The sequence below is a fragment of the Alligator mississippiensis genome, chromosome 15 (genome assembly GCF_030867095.1).
Source record: "Alligator mississippiensis isolate rAllMis1 chromosome 15, rAllMis1, whole genome shotgun sequence".
In the NCBI taxonomy this organism is placed as follows: domain Eukaryota; kingdom Metazoa; phylum Chordata; order Crocodylia; family Alligatoridae; genus Alligator; species Alligator mississippiensis.
Genome location: NC_081838.1, coordinates 2,951,618 through 2,977,603, shown reverse-complemented (window position 1 = coordinate 2,977,603; position 25,986 = coordinate 2,951,618). Strand labels below are relative to the sequence as shown.

Genomic DNA, 25,986 nt, shown 5'->3' with positions numbered 1-25,986 from the left:
GTATTTTAACATAACTACTTTCTCCCCACACTGACTACAGAATATGATCCCTCCTCTTTCTCTACATTAACTTAATTAACTCCAGGTACTTATGGGATATTACCACATTATCCCTTTTTGGCTTATATGTAATGACTCATTAACTATGTATAAAATAAGCACATCCAAATAAGTCATTTCCTTTATATGGATGATACCAATTAATTTAGGACTGATAGATGATAACACAAAGGAATAGCACATTAAAATATTAAGCTCCTAATTAAGCATATGAAATACATGATCCTTTTATTTCTCATTCATCTGATGTTCCAAGGAACAGACATTCTGATTTCCATTAGAAAGGTCAATCGGGTTTCCTTAAACATTTACGGACTAAATAAACATCTCTTTCTTCTACACAGGAAGAGCAGTGCAAGCTTATCAAAATAAAAAGAGCCAAAACTGCAACTCTCAGCACAAAATAAGCTAATATTCCAGATAAGAATGTTCTTTTATACAAGTTTGGCAATTGCTGCTTAAGAATAAAAATGCCACTAAAACCTTTCTGCAGAGCTTTAAGGGATTTAGAGGTAAATGCTCCCGATCAGATAAGTTGTAGTTTAGTATTAAAGGGTATACAGATTACACGCATCTCTGCTTCATTTCCATTAATTTTAAAGCAAGAGACATTTAATTAGAGATGCACCCCAAGGAAAGATTAAACATTGTACACAATTCACCACTACTTTTTTGCTTCCCCATTTACTAAACAGAAAAAAGGACAAACTTCTGCTACCTTTCCTCATGCTGAATAACTATGCAAACAGACTCACTAAAACCAGTCGAAGAGCATCTGAATCAAGCACTAAATGCTGACTCAAGCTGTGATTCATGCCAAGTTTTTATGCAAGAATAATGAGGCCACTCTAAGTCCACTGGGCATTTGGTCCATGTTTAAGGGCAAAAATAAGGATTTTAGGCACAATCACACATCATGCCATTAACTAGCCAAAGAACCCTCTTCTTCAGCAGAGGAGACAGAGTCATCATGGAAAGAAAGACTATTCCTCAATTTTACAGTGCTCTTCATCGTGGTTTTCTTAGTCCCATATCCTGGCAGGGAGGCATGGGAAGTATGGCTTTTTAGGAGCCTGTTAAGGAGAAAAGAATTGTACAAACTGTTCAAGTATATTTTAACGGGAAAAGGTCTGCCCCTCCACCAGGCTCTACTGATAGCACATATTATACTACTGCAGATTATCGAGTATTTTACTTGGAATTCATTGCAGCACACCGCACAAGCATATGATAAAGTGTTATCAGACTGGGGCGAATGTTTCATCCCATTTCTTTCAGTGTCTTGTTATCTGCACAGGACCAAAATGAACAGACCCATACTAGCTGCCTCAGCCCATCTCTCGTGCTTGGTTCAATCCCATGTCGCAAGGAACTCGGGTAACCCTTGTGGCTTCTCGAACTGCATGCGTCTTTCTCCAACAGACTGCACAATTATTTACTGGTGAACTCCGTATTTATTACGGCGAGCAAGTTGAATTCTCCTCCTGGATACGCCTCCATGCAGATCTATCTATCTAGATATACAGATCCCACTTGTGTGGGATGCATATATATGCATGTGCGCGCTCGCACACACACATGCATATGTATGCATCAAACACAAATGGGATGGGTACATAGAGAATGATCAAATTAACCCTGATTCTGCCAGTCTTATGCATTATAGCGCCTTCCTCTGCCAGCTGTCCCATTAAAACCACCTTGCAGAAATTACTATTCCCTTCATTTTGCTTACTGTAACAATGTGCTAGACAATATAACGTAGCACCAAACAGATGTGCAGTCCCTGACCCACAGATGTTAAGAAACTATTTAATATTGAAAAGCACAAGGGTAATTTAGTGGTGGCACTTGCCCAATTTCTTCAGAAGACTTGAAATTAGGAGAAGAAATATAAATAAGCAGAAGTATTTAGGGAAAGGCAGCACAGATGATTCTTTCATCCTTCTCAGGAAAAAGGTCCTGTTTCTCCTCTAGCACTTGGCTGGCTAGCGTGAACCCAGAATTGCAAGCATAAAATATTATGTGCAATTTTTTTCCAGCAAACTGTCATTCATTAGGCAACACTTTTTCACCCATAGCACATGACCAATAAGCCGTCCCTTGAAGCCATAACTACACTGCTGAATGCCTAATAGTGTTTGCCGATTCCATCTCTTTCCCATAAATATTTCATTTAACTGACAAGATCGGATTTTATGCATGGAAAGGTTTTAAAAGTTGTCACGATGGAGCATTATGCCAGAGGTGGCTGACAAACCTGTTTGTGTAGTTATCTCATGTGATAGCAGACTCGCAGGCCTTTTCTGCACAACTGAGGTTTCACTGTGCACACACTTAACACTTCGGAGGAAAAAGGCTAGGTGTTGCAAAGTGGGGACAACTGTGCCAAATTTAGTGTACATATAACATACATTTCAACATGAAGATCAATAAAATGAACAATTTTCATTCAACAATATTTGAAACAGTCTGAGCCCAAGGCTGAGACAATGACCTTAAAAACAGGAGTTTTAAGATCCCAAAGCCCAAGAGCTGGCAGGGGTCGTCGTGGAGCCCTTGGCCCGGCTATATGACCATTCGTGGTCACCTGGCCGGGTGCCGGGGGATTGGAAACTGCCTAAAGTAGTCCCAATTTTCAAGAAGGGGAGGAAGGAGGACCCACGTAACTATAGGCCTGTAAGCCTCACCTCGGTGCTCAGGAAGATCTTGGAAAGGATCATCAAGGAGCACATGTGTGGGGGCCTGCAGGGGAGATCATGCTCAGGGGCAATCAGCATGGGTTCATCAAAGGCAGGTCCTGCCTGACCAACCCGATTGCCTTTTATGACCAGGTAACTAAATCCTTGGATGATGGTGTCGTGGACATAGTCTTTCTAGACTTTAAGAAGGCCTTTGACACTGTCTCTCACCCCATCCTCATCAATAAATTAAGTGACTGAGGCATTGATGCCTACACAGTTGGATGAGTAAAAAATTGGCTGATGGGGCACACCCAGAGTAGTGGTGGACGGGTTGCGCTCAACCTGGCGAGATGTGAGCAGTGGGGTCCCCAGGGCTCGGTCCTCAGGCCCGCACTGTTTAACATCTTCATCAGAGACTTGGACGAGGGGGTGGAAAGCACGCTGTCCAAGTTTGCCGATGACACTAAGACGTGGGGGGATGTGGACACACTTGAAGGCAGAGAGAGGCTGCAACTAGATTTAGACAGACTACAAAAGTGGGCAGACGAGAACAGGATGGGGTTCAACGTAGACAAATGCAGGGGGCTGCACCTGGGGAGAAGGAATCCACAGCATACATACAGGCTGGGGAGTTCCCCTCTCGAAAGCACAGAGGCGGAAAGGGATCTCGGAGTCATTATTGACTCCAAGATGAACATGAGCTGCTAATGCCAGACTGCAGCCAGCAAGGCAAGAGAGGCAGTGGCAGGATGCCAGACTACCAAGCATAGATCCGGAGATGGTGCAGAGTCACTTGGAAGAACTGGATGCCTTTAAGTCGGCAGGCCCGGATGAGCTCCATCCGAGGGTGCTGAAGGCACTGGCCGACGTCATTGCACAACCACTGGCGATAATATTTGAGCAGTCGTGGCACAAGGGCCAGGTCCTGGAGGATGGGAAAAGGGCCAACCCCCATTTTCAAGAATGGGAGGAAGGAGGACCCAGGCAACTATAGGCCAGTCAGTCTCACCTCCATCCTTGGCAAAGTCTTTGAAAAAATTATCAAGGCTCACATTTGTGAGAGCCCGGCAGGGCAAATTATGCTGAGGGGAAACCAGCACGGGTTCGTGGCAGGCAGATCGTGTCTGACCAATCTAGTCTCTTTCTATGACCAGGTTACGAAACGCCTGGACGCAGGAGGAGGGGTGGATGTCGTATATTTAGACTTCAGGAAGGCCTTCGATACGGTATCCCACCCCATACTGGTGAACAAGTTAAGAGGCTGTGACTTGGATGACTACACAGTCCGGTGGGTGGCGAATTGGCTGGAGGGTCGCACCCAGAGAGTTGTGGTGGATGGGTCGATCTCGACCTGGAAGGGTGTGGGCAGTGGGGTCCCGCAGGGCTCGGTCCTTGGACCGATACTCTTTAATGTCTTCATCAGCGACTTGGACGAGGGAGTGAAGTGTACTCTGTCCAAGTTTGCGGATGACACAAAGCTATGGGGAGAAGTGGACACGCCGGAGGGCAGGGAACAGCTGCAGGCAGACCTGGACAGGTTGGACAAGTGGGCAGAAAACAACAGGATGCAGTTCAACAAGGAGAAATGCAAAGTGCTGCACCTAGGGAGGAAAAATGTCCAGCACACCTACAGCCTAGGGAATGACCTCCTGGGTGGCACGGAAGTGGAAAGGGATCTTGGAGTCCTAGCGGACTCCAAGATGAACATGAGCCGGCAGTGTGACGAAGCCATCAGAAAAGCTAATGGCACTTCGTCATGCATCTGCTGATGCACAATAAACACATCCAAGGAGGTGATACTTCCCCTCTATCGGGCGCTGGTCAGACCGCAGTTGGAGTACTGCGTGCAGTTTTGGGCGCCACACTTCAAGGGATGCGGATAACCTGGAGAGGGTCCAGAGAAGGGCCACTTGTATGGTTAAGGGCCTGCAGACCAAGCCCTACGAGGAGAGACTAGAGAACCTGGACCTCTTCAGCCTCCGCAAGAGAAGGTTGAGAGGCGACCTTGTGGCTGCCTATAAGTTCATCACGGGGGCACAGAAGGGAATTGGTGAGTATTTATTCACCAAGGCGCCCCCGGGGGTTACAAGAAATAATGGCCACAAGCTAGCAGAGAGCAGATTTAGATTGGACATTAGGAAGAACTTCTTCACACTTCGAGTGGCCAAGGTCTGGAACGGGCTCCCAAGGGAGGTGGTGCTCTCCCCTACCCTGGGGGTCTTCAAGAGGAGGTTAGACGAGTATCTAGCTGGGGTCATCTAGACCCAGCACTCTTTCCTGCCTATGCAGGGGGTCGGACTTGATGATCTATTGAGGTCCCTTCCGACCCTAACATCTATGAATACCTTATCATGCATCCAAAGGTGCATCTCAAGCTGGTCCAGAGAGGTGATCCTCCCCCTCTATGCGACTTTGGTCAGGCCGCAGTTGGAGTACTGCGTCCAGTACTGGGTGCCGCACTTGAAAAGGAATGTGTCCAGCCTGGAGAGGGTTCAGAGGAGGCCACCTGCTTGGTGAGAGGGCAGCAGGACAGGCCCTACGAGGAGAGACTGAAGGACCTGGACCTGTTCAGCCTCAGCAAGAGGAGGCTGAGGGGGGACCTGGTGGCTGCCCACAAGCTCATCAGGGGAGATCAACAGCAAAGAGGTAGAGCCCTTTTCTCCCCAGCACCACCTGGGGTGACGAGGAACAATGGTCATATCATAAGCTGATGGAGAACAGGTTTAGGTTAGAGATCACAAGGCAATATTTTACAGTTAGGGTGGCCAAAATCTGGAACCAGCTTCCCAGGGAAGTGGTCCTCACCCCTACCTTGGGCAAATTCAAGAGGAGGTTGGATGATCACCTGTCTGGGGTCTTGTGAACCCAGCATGCATTCCTGCCTGTGGCAGGGGGTCAGGCTAGGTGATCTGTTCAGGTCCCTCCTGACCGTAGCTACTATGAAACTATGAAAATGGGATAATTAAGGGTCTACTCAATTTGTGACCTGGGATTATCCATAAAATCAACTTAAAAAAAACCCCTTAATAAAATGCTGGCTTCCCAGGGGGAGCCAGCAGTCCTTGCTGCTGCTGTGGCCCAGCCTCATGGCCCGCCCTGGGGGGAGGCGCTGGCTGGCATGAAGGGCAGCAGACACGATGCTGGCCATGCCGTTGTCCCTCTTCTCCCCGCTGGCTCCTCTCTGCCAATCAGGGCTGAGGGCCGAGCCCACACAAAGGGCGGCAGACAAGAGGGTGGACGCCCCCGTGTTCCTCCTCCCCATGCCGGGGCTTCTCCACCGATCAACACCGAGGGGCAGGGCCACCAAAGCACATTCAGGAAATATCCATGGAATTTGCTATTTATGCCGCAACCAACCCAGGAAAATTTAGTTGAAGTAGATTTAAGCAGACCCCTATAGATCATACATTAAAAAAAAGATATTTTCTTTATTTGGTTGACTAATTTGAGCTAGAAAATCCTGTTCAGGGGACATTCACATTTGCCCCCTTTTTAATTTCTGTCGTCACCATGGCTCAGCTGGGGTTACTCCCAGCTTTGTGCGCCACTGCATTATGGCAGAGCACTTTGTGCAAGCATGCAACTGTCTACTGAGCGTCGTACCTGTGCTACAGTGGCAGTGAACTGCTGAATGCTACCGTCCAGGCACTGTGGTTGTCCAAAAGGTAAAGACTGCTTGGGCAGTTAAAAAAAAAAAAAAAAAAAGGGGGGGGAAATATCTTAGCCAATTTGCCTATTTTGTCAACTAGTAAAGCTTCGAGATTGCCTCCCCCCCCCCCCCCCCCCCGAGACCACTTTGGCTTCTCTGTTGGCCTACACAGCCATTATCCTACCATTTTTCCACTGACCAATTAGACAGAAAGCAGAAAGACAGAAAGACAGTTAAAGTAGGAAAGGTATTGTATAAAACACAGTTCTTCTCTATGGGGTTATGTCAACCTTTCAAGAACTTCCAGTATCCTTTTCTGAGCCATAGCATCAGGTTTCTTCCCCCCCCTCATTAAAATAAGTATTGTAGACTCGGGAATGCAAAGGCATTGTTGAATGCTACAAAACAGCCCAAGTTGTATTGACCTTTGAGGAGTCTAAGATGGAAGATGAAAGATTTCCAATTTTGCTACTCAGAACAAGGCACAGAATCCGCGTTCACAGATACTGCCTGTAGTGCTAGACCAGCAAAGTGCAGCCACCGCAGTACAGGTAATTAATTGCTTTGCAAAGCACTTCAGGATGTTCCATGCCGTGAAAAGCATTATGGAAATCCAATCTGTTCGCTATTGTTATTAAGATGCCATCAGGAAATTCCAGCCCCTTTTATTACGTTTGTGTAAAAATTCTCATGTTATACATGACAATTGTTTAACAGATATTAGAAACTTAAACATATCCAACATTATCCTTGCTTTTGCAATCTTCATTTCAAGCCTTCTTCACAGGTTTCTTATTTAATTCATGGAGTGTTTGTCCAGACCAGTTCTTCTATTGCTTTCATATCCAGCACATAATAAGTTTGTCCTCCTAACAAATATGCTCTGTATACAGCCTGGGTACTCCGGTGAATAGTGATGCCACTTTACTGAAATACTGTGCCCAAGACAAGAAGTCACAAGTCCTGCTTCCTGATACGGCCTGTGCAACTATCTCCTTGTCAGGTCTCTTCCCTTCTCCACGCCTTAGTTAAACTTGACTGTAAAAGTGGGAAGGAAAACACCTACCTACCTCTGGAAGTGCTGTGTAACCCATGAGTAAAGGCACTATACAATTGAGGAGAGTAATTAAGAAAACATCAAAGCCCTATCCTTCTTCTTCATGCCCCACTGCAACCCCCAACGTCAGCCAGGAGCACTGTGCCAAATTTGCTCGGCAAAAACACATGGGAGGTCTTTCTCAGCAGTCGTTCTGGAACCCGCTTCCCGCTGAGATCCACCAAAGCCTCAACCTGGATCATCTCGGTGCTCTTGTGAGGTCTCTTGTTTCCTAACTCGTTTTGCAATCTTATTGTAAGCTGCCCTGAGCCGTTGTGGGGAAGGGCAGCCTATACGTGTAATAAATATCTTGGAGGGACTAGCGCTGTATGGGAAGGTTCAGCACATACAGCAAGAGCTGGTTAGTACTTAACGCCCTGTGGTTTCCAACCTGAAATGAGGTCCCTGGGCAGCTTGTGAAGAAGCTATGGTCAGCACCTGGTCTATGGCTGGCATCAGTCCCTCGCACCCCAAGAGCGATAAAGGTGCGTGCTAGTCCACACAAGATTAAGAGTTGCGAATGCACCATTGCTCCAAAGGGCACATGGACTGCTGATTCAGGCGAGCCTTCAGCAAATAAAAATGTTAACCCTTCTCTTCCTGAACCCTTCCCCCCACCATCTTAGTTTTCCAAGCCCTTTGTACTTTGTCTCGGGAAATAGCAAACCATTTCCCACTCCTCCCCCACGCTGGACTGGTTCACTACCAACGTCCATGCAGATATGATCCCCTTTGCACCCTAAAGTTATAAGGTTCTTGGAAGGCTCCGTGCACTCAACTCGTTCACACACGCCTGCAGCTCTACCATGTTTTGGGGAGGAATTTTTTTTTGGGGAGACTGCAGTTCTTGGTCTGTAACATCATTTTCATATTTATTGAACTCTTTGCGATGCTGCGATTACAGTTCCTGCCATTTGAGCCGTAATAATAGTTATGCCTGCAGAGGAAATGAAGACCGTGTTATGGTTTTTAAAGAGTATTTACACTGGCCCGGATTTTTTTTTGTTCTCCTCTTTCATTGCCTTTTTCTTTAAAATTGACCACACTTATTACATTTCAAGAGATGCTACACACTTCACATAAAATCAATTCCCCATAAATAACTACAGAATTAACTCCTGATTTAATTTTTTTGAATCCGAGACTGAAGTCTAATGCATTGTTATGCTCAAAGTGCAACAGAAAAAAAATGAATATTCATCTGCCCTGTTCTTTTTCAGGGAAACACGGAAAATGAAAGTACATTTCAATATTTTCTCACTTTGCAGTTCAGTCCACGCCATGCAGAAAATGTAGTCTGTAACAAACATTTGCTCAAATGTGTTGCACAAATTGATTTTTGTGAAGACTGTTATAACGTGCAGTACTGTGACTTGGCAGCATAGCATTCGACTGTCATTAAACTTAGAAAATGGACTAAAATCAAGTTGACTGGGGTCACCCTACCACTATGCATTCAGTAGAACTGTGTCAGCTGCATTTCGATTCGGCAATCCGCCACAGCTATAAGTGTATGAGGAAGTCTGAGAGCAGCAGTACATCAGCCTGGCACGAAGCAGTGAGTGGCTCACTGCATCTAAACAGGCATCCCGTTTTGCAGGTTTGGGTGGTGTATCACAAATCTGGGGAGGAACTCAAGGTACGCCGAGTACAGTCACTGCCCTTCCACTCACCTGCTTCAAGTAGGACGCTGCTTCTATTTGATAACATTTCCAATTGCCTCAAACAGAGCCGGACTCTTCATTTGGCGCTCTGCACTGTGAAAGTCCCTGAAACCACGCTTGGAGGTAGGGACTGATTAAATACCAGCTTCAGCAGAAACCTTATTTCTGGTGCTGATGGGTAAGCGAGGCCTGCGCAGCATTGTATGTCATGCTACTGCTGTTAATGAACACGGCTGTCCCGGTAAGACTTGCGGGTTTCTAACGATTATGAAAGTAAAACTTAACCCATCAATTTTCCCCCCCATATCTGTGTTTGAAGACTGTCGATTCTATACCTGTCATCGAAACGGGTCTCTCATTCTCCTCTGCACTGTATTTGTGATCTCGAAGCACTGTCCCGCTCCCATGCGGGAAGAAAGCTGCTCTCCTGATAAAAGGGAACTGTAAGAAATGTTCATCTCGAAAAAGACATTGGACTCACGGAATCCCGTCCGAGAGCATGGAAAATGACACCACTTCCTACGGGCCAGGACTTCCACCTTCAGCTCCTCTGGCTCAATGGCAATCTCTATCCCGAGGCTAAATTACTTTTTTTCCTAGGGATTAGCCCAAGACTGCAGAGCTCATTAATGTGGGAGCCAAAAACAACTTCCCATTCCACAACTTTGACTTGCTTTCAACCACACAAGGTGAGCTTAAACAAAATAGTTTTTAAATGAATTATAAATTGAATTTCAACTTGCAGAAAGCAAGTCCACGTGGCGTACACACGTTATTCAGATACCACTGCACCAAGCCTGGCATAGTCACTTGAACACAAAAAATGGAGGTTTCCCACAACCAGAATTGCAGATTTGCTCACTTTGGAACATGGTGAAATGAACTTCTACTTTGACGGTCTCTTTATTGCTCAAAAAATAAATACTACAATGTTACAAGGCTAAAGAAGAATAAAGCATGAGATACCAAACACCAGCCAGTCAGAAATAAGAGAAACTCTCTTATCCAACAGGCAAAACGAAGCATCTTTTTATGGACATTTAAGTCAAGTCCTGACATCTTGATGCTACAAAGGATGCAACTGGTAATTCAAAATACACACCAAAAAAACCTCTCAGCCTTTTCATGGTATTCTAGGATTGTCGTTGTTTTATATATACTGCCCCCAAAGCTACTTCATTTCAGGAACAATAAGTTCATTCAAAAGCCTCAACAAGAGGAGAAATGGGAAGAGGGAAATAAATATTTTTTTATTTTTAAACATAAATAGAAAGGGATTGAAAAAAGAAAGGGCAAAAACGTGGAGGGGAGAAAGAATGAGGAAATCTTTCATGTGCAAGAGTCCTTGTGAGAAGTACAGGGTTTGATGTAAAGTCCAAGTCTGTTTTATGATTTATGTTCTCCCCTTCTCCTCTCTTACTTTCTCCAGTCTACAAGAATGAGAGGACACGGCAAAGACCTGAAGGATTGATGGGGGCAGGCCGCGACGCAGTGAAGACAAGGACACGGTCCATCATCTGAGCATCCCCACCAATCTGCAGGTGGTAATCATACGGCACTCATCTTAAAACGGAAGGAGTAAATAGCTCTCAGAGATCCTTAGTGCCCTGTGCAAAAAATACAAAAAGAGCTCTGCACGCGTGCACATTTGCCATCTCGCCACAAGAATATGCATGCTCTACCCAAATCCAGGCTGTTTACAGTATGCTGGGAGAACTGTGAAGTAGCTGAACAGTGAAGATAGCAACTGCTGCCATTTCTAGTTTTCTGACCCCCCCAAAAAATCCATTTTAAGCATATATGTTCTGAATCGGTGCATGGGTGCTACAATTTTATTATAAGCAGAAACCATTATCTACTACTTCATTGGTACCTGGCATCCAAACACATTTAAAGGGACTGTGGGAACAGCCGTGACTAGACGGGATAATTGCATGTCCGGAGCCACTAGGACCTAGCACCTCTGCACATCCAGAGCATCCCTTGCAACCCATCTGCTTGTCTTTTTAGGCTCCAGTCCTGCAAGGAGCGGTGCATGTGCCGACCCCTGGCACCCATGAATCGGACTCAAATGATGCCTGTTCCTATTTTAGGAATTTACCTGGAAGTAAGGACCAAATTTTAAAGTCCTTACTTCCAGGTAAGGAATCTAGGAGCTGGACTTCTCTCAAGTCCGGCTCCTAGATTTCTATAGCAGCACCTAAACGGACGTGATTTTCAAGGACAGGGAAGTCCATTGATCTCACTTGCTCATTTTAATTTCGATTCTTCCTGAAGCCAAAGTACACGTGATGGCAGAGGGAGACTCGTGGAAAGGTTCCGCCTTGTTTCGCACATTGTGACTTTTCTGGAGATGCGTTTTCCTGACTGATGGACCGAGTGACCTGCAGGAAGCGTGACTGAGTTGTAATCGCCACACCTGCAAAAACGCACTTTCATTTTCATTAATGGATCGTGGGATGCTCTGAACTTTATTCAACTGCATATTTTTAAAAGGGTGTTTTAGAGGTTAATACAGTACTGCAATTTTTAGAATTAATTATCAGGAGAATGACTATCTAGACAATTATAATTAAGTCCATTTTGGGAGATTAATTATCTCAAATTGGACTATCTAAGCAATTAATAATGAACTAAATGAATCGTGATTCCATTTGAAAAATTTTGCTACTTTCACTTGAAAAAAGACAGACAGACTGCTTTGTACCCAGATCAAATCTTGGGCGGCTAATCACCTCCAGATTTTCAGCTCTAGCTACTGGTCCCTAAATTTGGGTCTGGACTCAGAAGTGTATAAGTTTGTCTTAAATTCCTTCCTCTGACCTTCTGTAAATGAACACATCCTACTGAACATACAAGAGAAGTGTCTGCATCCTCTGCATACAGCTACACCCCATCGGTATGGCTCCAGAGTCATTTAAACACGTGTCTGTATCCATGCATTAAACACAACCTGCAATACGGTAATGAGCTACTTAAAATGTCACGGCAGGATTCTTCTTCTGTCTGCAACCAGATCCCAGAACCAGTTCCTACATACAAGAAACCCAATTCTCCCACCGGGGTACAAATCATTCCTATGAATGTCTAAGGGGGTTGCTTGTGTTTGGAGGTGAGAGAAACGGATCACAAAAGATTGAAGTCCAGATCTTCAAGCATGTTTAAGAACTGAACTCCCAGTGAAATGGGAAGTACAAATGTGGACGCAACTTGAACAGTCAGAGCTTCCACTCCGCGTTTAGGATCTGTGCTTAAGTTGTTAAGTACAACACCCCACACAGTATGCTTCCTAACCCAATCAAAAAGACTTAAAAAATATTACATTGCTGGGTTTCACTGTTTTTCTTGTAATGGCATATATTCCCTTACACACAATCCCTTCATCCCTGTGGCTAAAACACTTTCCACCTGAACACAAGAGTACCCAGAGTAGGCACTGGTGTCTGGATTGCCTGTCAAAGCTTCTCCCCACCCACCGCGAGTTTACGAGAGTTCTTCCATTTCAGATTTTGTACATTTGGTCTCACAATTAAATGTAATCCCAAATCATATCCACCAAGTGGCAGGGCTAATATATCACTCTACTTATATGCTCATCTCACCCTCAGTTATGCCTGCATGATTGCTAAAATGCCCCCCAGTAAGCCCTTTTCTTTGAGACCCAGATAATGGTTGTATCAAGATTAAATGAATTAACATACCTATGACGTCCTAACTGCACAGAGATGCATGCTGCAAACACAAAGGTATAAAGCAGATATATTTAGGGGCACATTCATTTAGCTCTCTACTTCACTGCCCCCTGACAAAAAACAAAGGAGTATCTTTCCCTGAGCACTGTGTCTGATGAGCAGGGATCCTGGATTTCTCCCATTTAAAAATATCTCCAATTTTCAGATTTAAAAAAGTAACCCAAAATCCACATTTTTCTGCGATTAAAATGAAACACCACTAATATATCGATAGAGGTCGATCTATATCTAGCTAGCTCTCTCTCTATATACAGGGTCTTCATAAAGTCCTTGTGCACAACCTAAGTTATTAAAAGTTTAAAATTGCACAAGGGCTTTATAAAGACCCTAGACCAGGGGCGGGCAATTATTTTGGGTGGAGGGCTGCTTACTGAGTTTTGGCAAGCCATCGAGGGCTGCGTGACAGGCAGCCGGGGCAGATAACTATTAATTTTCTAAATTTTTTAGGGGCCCCACAGGCCCGATAGAATGGCCTGGTGGGTCGCCTCTGGCCCATGGGCTGCATTTTGCCCACCCCTGCCCTAGACCTAGAGGTGTTTCATTTTAAAATCACAGAAAAATGTGGATTTTGGGTTACATTTTTTAACCCGAAAACTGGGGATCTTTTATAAATTAGAGAAATCAGGGTCCCTGCATATTAGGCTGAGAAAGGCTATAAAACTCTGATCACTGAAACGTCAGGTAACCAGAATCTCTGCTATGACTGGCACCATGTGCACTTGCTCCTGGAGAGAAACCCAAGGCAGTTTGATCTCTTGTTCTGCACCAGCATTTGTCAACTAAGCAGAGCTTAAAATCCTTCATGTTTTGTGGCTTTAAATACTTCATGCTCCCTGGATCCTACTTGCATCCTATTCACATTTCCCGGGTGCATCACTTGTAAAATGTCACTTCAAGTTTATGGCTCTTCTGGAGTCAGACTCTTTAGAGCATTTCAGCGGCAAAGCAACTCTCGCAAAAAAACCCAAACATTTTTTATTGGCGTTTCGGTGTTGAGCGTAGGGGAGGAAAGGAGGGGGGTGCTAACAGGGCGTAGCCCCCTCAAACTCAGGGTAGTAGTAGGGCGCAAGGCCGGCCGGCCGGCCGGGGGCTTCCAGCAGGTGCAGCAGGGTGGGGAGGGATTGGGGCTGGGGGAGGTGCTGCACAGCCAGGGCAGGGATAGGGACAGAGCTGTGAGTGCTTCGCCCAGGGGGCACGGCTCCTGGGGAGGCATGGGGGTCACGTGCCCAGGATCTGCACTTGGGGTGAGGGCTCTTGCGGCGGCGGCGGAGGGTTGGGCAGTGGCAATGCTGAAGGGAAATTTACAGCCACCCCAAAGCTCACCGTAGCCCCCCACCCCGAGCGCAGTTTGGCCCAACCCCTGCGCTGGGAAAAGCGCTGCTCCAGCCCAGCCTTGATCTGCCCCCTCCCCCCCATGGCCCTTCCCCTATAGACTTACCTGCTCAGACCCACTCCCTCCCTCACTGCCGGGGGGGGACGGACGGACGGACACACGACACACAACACAGACCGAGGCCCCAGCGGTGAGGGGCAGAGTGGGGCACAGGCAGGTGCAGGGCCTGGGGTGAGTGGGTCCCGTCTGTGCCCCGCTCCCTCTCTCACCACTGGGGCCTTGATCTGCACCCCCCACGGCCCTTTCCCCGCAGACTTACCTGCTTAGCCCCCCAAATTATTTTTCTCTTCCTCTGCCTATGGTGTTGAGATATAGTTTAGTAGCAGCTCTCTTGTAAAAGAAAAAAGTACGAAATCATAGATTTACTAATTGACCAACCTGAGAGAAAAAAAAAAAGAGCTTTCTTAACCACGTGAAACGGTCTAAAAATGACACTGAGGCACCTGCAATCCAATGACAGCTTTCCACTGGCTTGGAAATATGTCCAACTGTTGACTTCATGTTTTAATTGCCTATATTTAATAAATGGAAAAATAAATGGATAAATACCAGCTAAACAACTACTCCAAGTCAACTTAACAGTACAATGATGCACAGAACTGGAGGAAAAATACATTTGTTTTAAATATATTTCTCTTGTGCCCACTGGACCAATGCAAACTACTCCAAGTCCACCCAATGGAAGGGAATGTATGATTTTAGCAATTTTCTGTATCATAAAATGTGCTAATAACTTAATGAAAACTGCAAAGTAAAACTGAGCAGAGCTGTAAGCACGGAGAATTAATTGTGAGACAGAATATCAAATCTAATTACTTGCTGGCAAAACAAAGTAGGGGCACTATTGTGCATTGAGTCATATGACCTTAAGATGAAAATTAAAATGCAAACAAAACACAGTGAGGGGAATATTCGTTCTGGGTGCAGCGACCTCCCCTCCCATCTCCCCACCCCATTTTACGTAGGTCTCTCGCTGCAGAGATCAGAATTTCTTCCAGAAAGATAGTATTCTTGCCGTAATTATAATGGCATGCGGGTCATTTTATTTTACTGTGGAACTAGATTCAGCAGCACATCCTCCAAGAAATTAAACAGAAAGCAGCTTACATAGAAACTGAAAAATGGCGGTAGCTCAATTTAGTGCCGATAGGTTTTAGCTGCAATTCTAACTCGTTTGGTTGATTAAACTTGGCAACATCCTATATGAGCTCGCTGCCTTTTGATAAGGAACAAGCTATAAATCCCCCAAAGCAAGAAAAAAAAGCAAGAAAGAAAGAGGGGAAAAAACAGTGTGCTCTTACTTTAAAGTGACCTTCAAGGTGACTGTCAAACCTGTTCCAGTCTCTGCTTTTTTTCAGGAGTCTGATGCGCTTTCATTAGTAGCTCATTTGAGTATGGAGTCCTTGAAGTAATAAATTCTCCATTCAGATTCATAACGTAGCACCACATATATCCTGAGGTGGCCATCCATCCTGAAATTAAGAGGCAACAGTCTCTTCTAGCATTGCACTTTATCAGAATCATTAGGGGCGACAGAACACTGCGGCCAAGGCAGCAGCCAAGATTGGTTACCCTTTTATCTTGCTTTAATATGCGCCTGTGTTCAATCTCAACATAATCTTTACAGAAAGAAGTTAAAACGCTCTTCTCCATATACGAGCAGGGTTTGCTGCTGCTGTTTTCCTGTTGACTGGGAAACAGAAGTGTCACCCAGAATAAAATGACAGGGGTAGAGACACGCAGCCCCCACGCCCCTCCCTGCAAGGCCCCAGAGGAAGAAGCTGCTTTACAAAACCGAATAAGAGGATTTGCACTGAATGAGTTCAAGTAAAAGAAAATGATATTAAAATGAATCTACGACACCCATAATCTGCATAAATTGGCTCTGAGTGCTGAAGCATTAACAAATGTCATTTATTATCAGGTATATTATCTGTTTTTCAAAGTGCATTCAATTGATGCAGCCCAGCTGTATTTTTAGCTATGTGCCATTTGGGGATTTCTTCTCCGAACCTGTCCTAAGCAGCAGAGCAGGGATTTCAAATCTCCCTTATCATGAATTCCCCATTCCACAATCCCTTCGTGGATATGGCAGCAACAGCAGTAAATTCTGCTGCTAGTTTCTGAATCACAGGGCCCGCATACCTCCCAGGCCAGGAGCCATCATCTAGGAAGAGAATATTACTTAAAGCACTTCAAGGTTAACCCTAGTAGGTAACAGCACTTAAATTACAGTATAGATCCTGTCTTTTCCTTTTCCCGGCAATTTTAATGACAGGGAATACTTCTATAGTGGAAACCCTGTAGGCAAAAATCCCTGATGCAGCCACAGCAAAGGTAAACGCAAACATGTTCATGCACTTTTCAAACGTCTGTCTTACTAAACTGGGCTAGAGATGAACCACCGACTCCATTCCCCTTACCAATCCTCTACAGACCGTCAAAAAGCCTGAGGCTGAATCTATTCAATCTTCATTAATCTAAAATGCACAGACTGAACTGACGAGCAAGTGAACAGACATTTGATTCTGGAAATGCAGCCACATGCCTGCAATTGCCCAGGCCAGAAGCTGGGGGCGCTAGAGCACGCCTCTATGCTTGGCTGGAGCAGACAGCTTAGGCCAAGGCCAGCCCACCCACCCGGGGGAGGGGGCGCTGCAAGAGAGGTGCAAAGCATCCTGGGGTGCTGGGGGACTGAGTTAACTTGAATCTGGAGGGGATGCGAAGCATTAGTTCAATAAACCGATGTAACCTAAATCAGTTCAGTCTGATACTACATCCAGCAGGTTCATCTTAAATGGGTTCCAGCCATCCTGAAAGTGGTTTGTGTGCGCTGAACCTGTGTTGTGGTACAGATTTGAACCTGTTTCCAATAACTTATACTGGTTTAAGTGTAAGGCTAGGGACAGAAACGAGCGACCACGTCACCCAAGTCTCTCAGCCATATCACTGAACAACAGCACATGTTTTGTTGAAAATTAAAATCACAATATTGCAGCACTGTTTGCACAAAGCAGGAACATTCACTCCCTCGCAGGGAGCCAACACATGGCCTTTTTGCATCACTTATGTCCTATTAACCCCCCTTTTCTTGAGTGGTTCCAAAGGGTTGCAGTCTACACGGGGATAAATCTCCTTCTTCAAAGCTCAGGCACCCTGCAGAGTACCTGAAGGCACACAATACATCCCAAGTGGGTGCCTCCTTCATTTGGTACAGGTCCTCCAAATCAATCCCTATCACCACAAATGGGCTTTTCTTGCAGCTTTACTAAATCAGCATCACCACAAATGCCTTTACTTGCCTCTTCAGGGTATTTTTTAAAAACTGTATAAATACTTAGAGCAGCCCACGACTGTGAATTCAAAGCTTCAGCATACGTGAAACAACCAGTTTTAAAAAAAACCCCTTGCAACAAAACTCCTTTTAATGTGGCATCCAACAGTTGCATCTGATCCAGGATTTTTGGGACTGGACTTAGGACACAAACAACTGGACTGCTTAAAGTTCGTCTAGGAAAAAGTCTTGTCCCTTTGTGACAATTCACCAGTCCTTGCAAAGGTTTCCTTTTTCCAAACTTCCCACCGAGGATGGTGTACAAGATTCCCCCCTGCTCCCCATTTTACAATCTGTTGATGATAATGCCTTCCCTGGTACCATCTGGTGTTAGACGCTTTCAGAGACAAGAGCATGGATTAAATGGATGTTTGGGGCTCAGCCAATATGGCAATGCTACCTTTATAAAAAGGACACAAACTTGGCGAGAGAAGAAAGGCTCTTAGCTGAATAAAAAGGATTGAAGCCTCTATATATCCAGCTTTTTACTTAGGATCAAAGAGCTATGTTTTCATAAAAACCAACCTCCCTCCCCCAAAACTACTTGCCAACCTTCCTCTCTCATATGCTTTTCAGAAATGATGCCTACAAGTTTTGGAACAAAAGAAACCATAAGTTGCCAATCTTTGGGATGTTCAATTGATTTGTGTCTATCTTGCAAACAGCACCCCGGCTCCAGACAGTTGGTATTTTGATTGGAAAGAGACTGATGGTCATCTAGGTGCACAGCACTGAGTATGTGGGTTGAGAAATAGGAGTTAACTCTCCAAACTTTTTTTTAACACAGCTGGAGATTGCATGATTAAGAGAGCACTTCACTAAAAGAAATCTCTCTTGGAAAGCTTTACATTTCAACTTTAAACCAAGCTCTAGTACAAAGCCCATAAGAACAGCCCAAAAATCCAATGCACTATATTTCTAACATAATGAAGAGTGTAAGTGTAAGAGACCCGTGTTATTCAGACTCGGGCAGTATCAACCAGAAAATCAGGTGGCTTCCAGTGGGCGTGCACTGGAGGAACCAGCTCTCACATCCTGCAAAGGTCGACTGTTAATTTCTATAGTACATCTTGTCCAAAATGAAATGGGATAAAGGGAGAAAAACAAAAGCCAACCAGAATCGGAGCTCCTGAATGTCTAACAGCTTTGTCCTTTGAGTACTTGAACTCTACTATCACACATGCTCCAGTCTACTGAACCACGCTGGGTATGGCACTTCATATTTTGTACTGCTACAAAATTTAGGCCAGCATCACAGTCAATACACCCCACAACCACTCGAATCCATGGATCCTACTCACATCCGTCACAGTACCCGATATACCTCACCCAACCCACCAAATGCCCTCACAGGAATTATAGTGGTTAAAGTACCCCACCACGATGGCCAGTTCCAACCCAGTGCCCTTCACTCCTGACCCGCTGCCCCCCACCCCCAGTGTGTGTGTGTGTGTGTGTGTGTGTGTGTGTGTGTGTGTGTGTGTGTGTGTGTGTGTGTGTGTGTGTGTGTGTGTGTGTGAGAGAGAGCATGGGGGGGCCCCAAGCAGCCCCTTGCCTGCAGGAACTCTCTTATCCTGCCAGGGAAAAGCCACCGCTTCCCACGTTTTTCTCCGTTTTAAATCAGAATCCATTTTTAAAGTTTGTTTGCAACCTTTTAATATCTTGCTGTGACCCACTTTTGGGTTGCGACCCACAGGGTGAGAATCAATAGACTAGAAGCAAACGGCAGACTTCTGCTGGAAGACCGTTTTAGACTGGACATAAGAAAAAACTTCTTTACTGCACGAGTCTCCGGAGTCTGGAACAGACTCCCCCCAGCAGTGGTGCGAGCACCTACTCTGGACACCTTGAAGAAATGCTTGGATGCTTATTTTGCTGGGGTGAGCTGACCCCCAGCTGACTTCCTGCCTCTTGGGCAGAGTGCTGAACCCAATGATCTCGCAAAGTCTCTTCCAGCCCTAGTGTCTATGAAGATGCACTCAAAAAATAAACTCCCACAGAAAAATAAGGGAATGAAACAACCACTCACCAATGGGGGAAAACACTTCATACAGATAATAATAATAATATTATTATTATTATTATTAACAACAACACCACTAATAATAATAAATAATAAAGAAATACAGCAGCACTAGTCAAAAGAAGTTTAACGTGCTAGTAAATCTTTGCACTCTTAGTGATGGAAGTGGCGACGGGTGCGGTACACTGAACGCTCCTGGGATCTCTTATGCATCCTGTTTTTCAACAAGGAAAAGGGAGCATCCAACACAACTCACTTAGAAGTGATAAATTAGGAAATCACTAATTGAATCAATAATTTGATGGTTACTGATGGCTCCTCTCCCAAATCAGCATGGTAATGAGAATATTCTCAAATGCTGCCATTTTAAAGCAATATTAACTACCTGTTGCAGGCGATAAACCCTTCACCTTGCCAGTGGCGGACGGAGCTGTTTACCATATTAAAGTAACACCGCGAGACAGATTCGGTTTTATTTACTGACCCTGGAAGTTGTTTTGTTGTTGCTTCTCCTCGCCTCGCATATAACTCTGGCAATTTAGTATGCAAAATAAGCGATTTCGTTAGTTTTATTCCACCAGACAAATGGATTATGCTCCAGGGGAAAATAGATGTGCCAGAACCAATAAGAAAAGCTCTGATACTTTATCTGTACAAGGGAAAAAAGTTCTCTTTGTTCTTTTTTTTTGTGTTATTGATGCTCATAAACAGCCTCTGATCCATAAAATGAGCAATCTGAAGATGCTGAAGGAGGGTTGTGTAGCCACAAGCTATATATAAACTCTTATAATCTAATCTTTCCCAATTGAATTCCTTGCAGTCTGTCCATTAGAAAGAATACAGAACAACCTTGCTGTAATTATATCTAGTATGTCAGAGATGTTTCTCGACTGGTCCTTGCAGCAGTTGGGAAGATATCTGAAATGTAGTTGAAGTTTGGAGGATGACACTGGTGAAGAGGCATCCCCCGTCTGCCCCTAGTGAATGCCTGGACCCTGGACAGATTAGGATTTCCAATCCTCCACTTTTCAGCATTTCCAAATGGCTACTTAGGCAGCCCATCAGGCCAGGCCTCTCTCGGTCTGCTATCTGATACCACGTTAATCAGTACAGCCTGCTCCATGGTCAGGTTGTTGGCTACTAAACCAGTGCCCCCCACCTGGAGTAGCCTGGGTGAGGAGGGTGTGTGGAGACCCACCATGAATAAAACCCAGACCTGTCAAAGGGCAGAGGGACTCCCCCTGAGCCAACGACCATCTGTAGCTGGAGAGGAGATGGGAGCCATCGGATCATTTTGCCCGAAGAATCGTCAATGGTGCACAGCATCTACGGTGCCCGAATGGTCACAGCAGCCTTGGGACTGACTTGACTTAGGCAGCTTCCCACTCAGCCTGCAAGCTGAGAAGCCCGACTCCTTGGGCCCTAGGCACACAACTCTGAGCCAGGAACTCCAGTCCAGGATGTGGGTGCCCAGCACCTATCCCCTACTCAACCTGCGAGTCCCTTTGTGAATCTAGCCCTTCATCCCTGAACTTGAAGGAGCCTCATGTTATCCAGCCAATGGTTCCAGGCCTTCCCTCGCACTGGTTTAGCATGCTGTTTAAGTGTTTTGAATTTCAGTTGAGCAATGGGACGGAAACGCCATTGATTGGTTCCAAATGCTGTAACTGTAATTAGAGCAATAAGAACTCAAGAATCAGGCATTAGTGCTAGGTAATTGAAAATGCTGGGCAGTTAAACATCCTGAGGCAGCGCCAATACGGCTAATTATCAGGTGCTGCCTGCACTTGAGCAACTTTATTGTTGTCACGAACTGTTAATGGGCACTTCAAGTTCACATCAGGTAAGAGCCCCTATGCTGCACTTTCCTCCCTGTGCTGGCACCAGCTCAGGGCAGCAACTGGACTGAATCACCATGGGTGCCAATACTCTACGAGCAAGGGTGGCCAGCGTGTGACACCTGAGCGATTGGGGAGAGGACAGGCTGCACAGCGCCAGGTAAGACAGGGAGCGGAAAGCAGAGCAGCACAGGAAAGGGATCGGAGAGGCACTTGAGAGCGCGTGCCAAAAAAAGGTTGGCCTCATTGCTCTACGGTGACAGTGATGTTCAGAATGATGGAAACTCAAGACAGTCACACTAACTACTCCTTGCTACTTGAGAATTACTCACACAAGACCAGGGAGTGCTCCCCTGGCATCGTCCCTGCCTGAGGCAGGAGCTTCTTTATACAAAATGGACAAAAGGTGCAATTTCACTAATTAGCAGAAAGACCTGTAAGAAGGAAAGAGATGGGGAGTAAAACATCCACTGATCAGAGCAGGCCACAGACACCTGACAGGTTTTTAAACTTTGCCACCCTAAAGTTTTTTCCTTTAAATGATTACTCTGCTGCTAGAAAAGAGCAGCACTTCTATCACTGGATAGCAGAAAGGGGTTGGGGATGCTACAATACATGTTCCTTTTCCAAAGGGGCATCTCACGACTGATCCCGTGAAGGTACGTGCTAGGCCAGCAAGCCCACACCCCGTCTAAGACGCAAAAGAACGCACACCAAGTTGGCACAGGTCTTCCAAGGCAAAGGTTTAATGCAAATACGACCCTTTCCAAAACAGTGCAACAAGTATTTCCCCCTCTAAATCTAGTTAGGGGTTATTCAAAACAGTTTCTTACTCCAATATGGAGAGCTATTTCCATGACTTATCTTCAGTGCCTGATTTGAGAAGCAAGTTGTAATTGCTTGGATCTGTTGCTCCTTGAAGGAGTTTTATGCCGGGGAGGTGGGTAGAGGTGATACAGCAGAAGGTACAAGACTCAGTTCTCTATTCAGCAGACTCGTGTCACTTGGAAAGGCATATTGCTATCATTGGAGGATGTTTAGAAACCTAGTAAAATGCACTAGTGATGGACTCAGAGAAGAACCGTTTTCCATCTGAAGTATGGGGTTACAAGCAATTCTGTTAAATTCTCAAGCAAAAAACCCTGTGGTTCAGAGCAAAAAAATAAAGACCAAGTCCCTCCCAAGCTAACAGCCCATAGGGCTAGTACAGTTACTAGGACTGGAAAAGGGCCAACGTGGTCCCCATTTTCAAAAAGGGGAGGAAGGAGGACCCGGGCAACTATAGGCCAGTCAGTCTCACCTCCATCCTTGGCAAAGTCTTTGAAAAAATTATCAAGGCTCGCATTTGTGAGAGCCCGGCAGGACAAATCATGCTGAGGGGAAACCAGCACGGGTTTGTGGCGGGCAGATCGTGTCTGACCAATCTAGTTTCTTTTTATGACCAGGTTACGAAACGCCTGGACACAGGAGGAGGGGTGGATGTCGTATACTTAGACTTCAGGAAGGCCTTCGATACAGTATCCCACCCCATACTGGTGAACAAGTTAAGAGGCTATGACTTGGATGACTGCACAGTCCGGTGGGTGGCGAATTGGCTGGAGGGTCGCACCCAGAGAGTCGTGGTGGATGGGTTGGTTTCGACCTGGAAGGGTGTGGGCAGTGGGGTCCCGCAGGGCTCGGTCCTTGGACCAATACTCTTTAATGTCTTCATCAGCGACTTGGACGAGGGAGTGAAGTGTACTCTGTCCAAGTTTGCGGATGACACAAAGCTGTGGGGAGAAGTGGACACGCCGGAGGGCAGGGAACAGCTGCAGGCAGACCTGGACAGGTTGGACAAGTGGGCAGAAAACAACAGGATGCAGTTCAACAAGGAGAAATGCAAAGTGCTGCACCTAGGGAGGAAAAATGTCCAGCACACCTACTGCCTAGGGAATGACCTGCTGGGTGGCACAGAGGTGGAAAGGGATCTTGGAGTCCTAGTGGACTCCAAGATGAACATGAGCCGGCAGTGTGACGAAGCCATCAGAAAAGCCAATGGCACTTTATCGTGCATCAGCAGATGCATGACAAATAGGTCCAAGGAGGTGATACTTCCCCTCTATCGGGCGCTGGTCAGACCGCAGTTGGAGTACTGCGTGCAATTCTGGGCGCCGCACTTCAAGAAGGATGCGGATAACCTGGAGAGGGTCCAGAGAAGGGCCACTCGTATGGTCAAGGGCCTGCAGACCAAGCCCTATGAGGAGAGACTAGAGAAACTGGACCTTTTCAGCCTCCGCAAGAGAAGGGTGAGAGGCGACCTTGTGGCTCCCTATAAGTTCATCACAGGGGCACAGAAGGGAATTGGTGAGTATTTATTCACCAAGGCGCCCCCGGGGGTTACAAGAAACAATGGCCACAAGCTAGCAGAGAGCAGATTTAGACTGGACATTAGGAAGAACTTCTTCACAGTTCGAGTGGCCAAGGTCTGGAACGGGCTCCCAAGGGAGGTGGTGCTCTCCCCTACCCTGGGGGTCTTCAAGAGGAGGTTAGATGAGTATCTAGCTGGGGTCATCTAGACCCAGCACTCTTTCCTGCCTATGCAGGGGGTCGGACTCGATGATCTATTGAGGTCCCTTCCGACCCTAACATCTATGAATCTATGAGTTAAGACGTGCCAGTTTCTACAGCCAACAGCATACATTGGTATCACATCCAGCAGTGTTGAAGCTCATATTAACACGAAAAAAACTAACAGACTGATTTTCCATCTGCATTATCTTAAAACAACCAAAGCTAAAACAAGGGAGGTTCATAACCTTGCATATTTTCACACAGAGAATTCAATATAACATGGCAGTAACTTTATCACTGAACATAAACAGGAACGTGTTTACAAAGGGTCGGAGACTGTAGACTGATAAAATCCAAATTAAAGATTCCTGTGATGAAGCTTTGCTGATAAAACCACTGAAAGACATTTATAAAGAACTACAATATTGGATTAAAAGCCTTCAGCAGATGCTTTCTAATGAGATGGTAAGTAAACACAGAAAACATAATCCCAAGCTAAAAAACACAGATAACATAGGGAAAGGAAAGTCTTTCTAGTTGCATGTATAAAAACATCAATAAATATATACTGAGTGAGCATCTATTTCACATAAGCTGTGGCGTATAAGTTACCTAGACCTATTTAGCACTGAACGTTGGTATTTTTAAACCAACAGCATCTGAGGCATGAACTGAAAGAAGATATAGATAACATTTTGCTAATAAAACATTCATTCATTTGCATTGTTCCTTGAACTGTAGATAAAGCAATAATGAATGTTATAGAAGAGAAGACTGTCTCCAGCTAACGAGAGATCAAATCTAATTGCAGGGCTCCTGGTAACATACACTGCAGGTCGAGTGGCTGCAGAACTGTGGGACTACATCTTAATTGCACAGCATTTTGAAGGTGGTGTCAGAGTGGGTGCACCTGCATGCCTGGAATAAAAATCAAAAAGTTAATTTAAAAAGTGAGTTTTGGGTGAGTGGATGAGTAATCACCTTTCACAATAGAAAATATCAATTACCACATCAAGGTGATCGTGCTCCTTGGATTGGTAAATGCCTCAGGATACAAGTGCTAAATTATTCGCATTTGTGAGATGTGATTCAAATGACCTTATTAAAGGCAGTTGAGTCTTAATGCAGGGGGAATGCCTGCAGGTGGCACAGCCCTTCCTGGGCAGGTGGGCAAGTTTTACCTGAAGGCTGCAGAGACAGTGCCAACAGCAGTTCTCAGCCAGGGATGCCACCACATCCAGGAAAGTGGAGGTGGGGTGCCCCGACCCTGAGAAGATTGAGATAGGGAGACCATGAACCCTAATTGGGTGGGACAGTCCCGGAATGAGAACATCAAGTTCCAGACCCGGGATGCATGACTAGGACAGCATTTGTCCCAGATTTGCAGCGTCGTGCAGGGATTTGGGTTTTCCACTCCCCACAGAAGACAGCAGGTGTTGCCTTGCAGGCTGGCCGCGTTCCAGCCTGCAAGGCGCTGCTGGGAGCAGGACGAAAGAGGCGCCGTGTGAGCGTGCGCACACATATATGGGGCTGAGAATACAGCAAGCAGCATGGAGAGCAGCTCCCTGCAGGTAAGTCTATGGGAGGAGGGGACAGATCAAGGCCTCCAGGGTGAGGGAGGGAGTAGGGCAGGGGCTGGAGGGCTCAGCGCGTAGGGCCTGGGGCTGGGAGTGGGATGGAGCCATGGGCGGCTCATCCAGGGGTCGGGGAGTTCCCAGCCGCTGCATGTGCCCCCCAGATTTGTGAGCGGGCCGGGGCAGATGTGGGCTGCCTGCTGCGGCCTTGGAGCTCCCCTCCTTGCGCTGGTTGCCTCATGTGTCCCACCTCTGCATTTTGAAAAAAGTGGCCACCCTAGGCTGAGATCTACTTATCTTGCTTAGATGCTACCCTCCAAATCCTCTTGAGTAACAATGCCTGTCACCAAGTGTAGCTCCGTACCCGAG

The 25,986-nt window shown here is 45.8% G+C and overlaps 1 protein-coding gene across 4 annotated transcripts in view; it reads right to left on the bottom strand.

Moving 5' to 3' along the window:
• Window positions 1-25,986, bottom strand: part of LOC102573424 (leucine-rich repeat and fibronectin type III domain-containing protein 1-like protein) — a 169,580-nt gene that overhangs the window by 81,621 nt on the left and 61,973 nt on the right. The window contains exons 2-4 of one of the 4 annotated variants that reach the window (XM_059718459.1): window positions 15,600-15,770; window positions 14,742-14,810; window positions 14,558-14,628 (exon numbers count right to left, since the gene is read on the bottom strand). The exons of 1 other annotated variant lie outside the window; for it this stretch is intronic. The gene's annotated coding sequence lies outside the window, so the exon portion shown is untranslated. The remainder of the gene's footprint in view (window positions 1-14,557; window positions 14,629-14,741; window positions 14,811-15,599; window positions 15,771-25,986) is intronic. 2 more of the 4 variants (XM_059718460.1, XM_059718461.1) reach the window with 2 other exon arrangements.